This window comes from Balaenoptera acutorostrata, chromosome 17, assembly GCF_949987535.1.
Source record: "Balaenoptera acutorostrata chromosome 17, mBalAcu1.1, whole genome shotgun sequence".
NCBI lineage: Eukaryota > Metazoa > Chordata > Mammalia > Artiodactyla > Balaenopteridae > Balaenoptera > Balaenoptera acutorostrata.
In genome coordinates, this window is record NC_080080.1 from 57,632,646 (window position 1) to 57,633,026 (window position 381).

Sequence of the window (381 nt, forward strand, 5' to 3'; positions counted from 1 at the left end):
GCTCGAACCCGTGTCCCCTGCATTAGCAGGCAGACTCTCAACCACTGCGCCACCAGGGAAGCCCTGGAGTTATGTTAATTCAAAAAATAAAAAATCCTTGTGAGGCCGTCCGGGACTCCGATTGCAGCACGGAGGAGGGAACGCACGCACGCAATCTTCCATAAAGGCAGTTGGATATTTTCCTAAGGACTGGGCGACAGGACTTCCGCCAGAGGGAAAACCGAACAGAGAAACCACCTTTTCCTCTTGCCGCCTCACTAGGCGACCCAGAGAGCAAACATTCAGAACTCAGGGCATTCGGAGCAGCCCGATCGCTTTCAATAAGTGCCCCGCCCCACCTGCGGGCTCCGCCCCTGGGCCCACCCCATTCCCAGCAGGCAC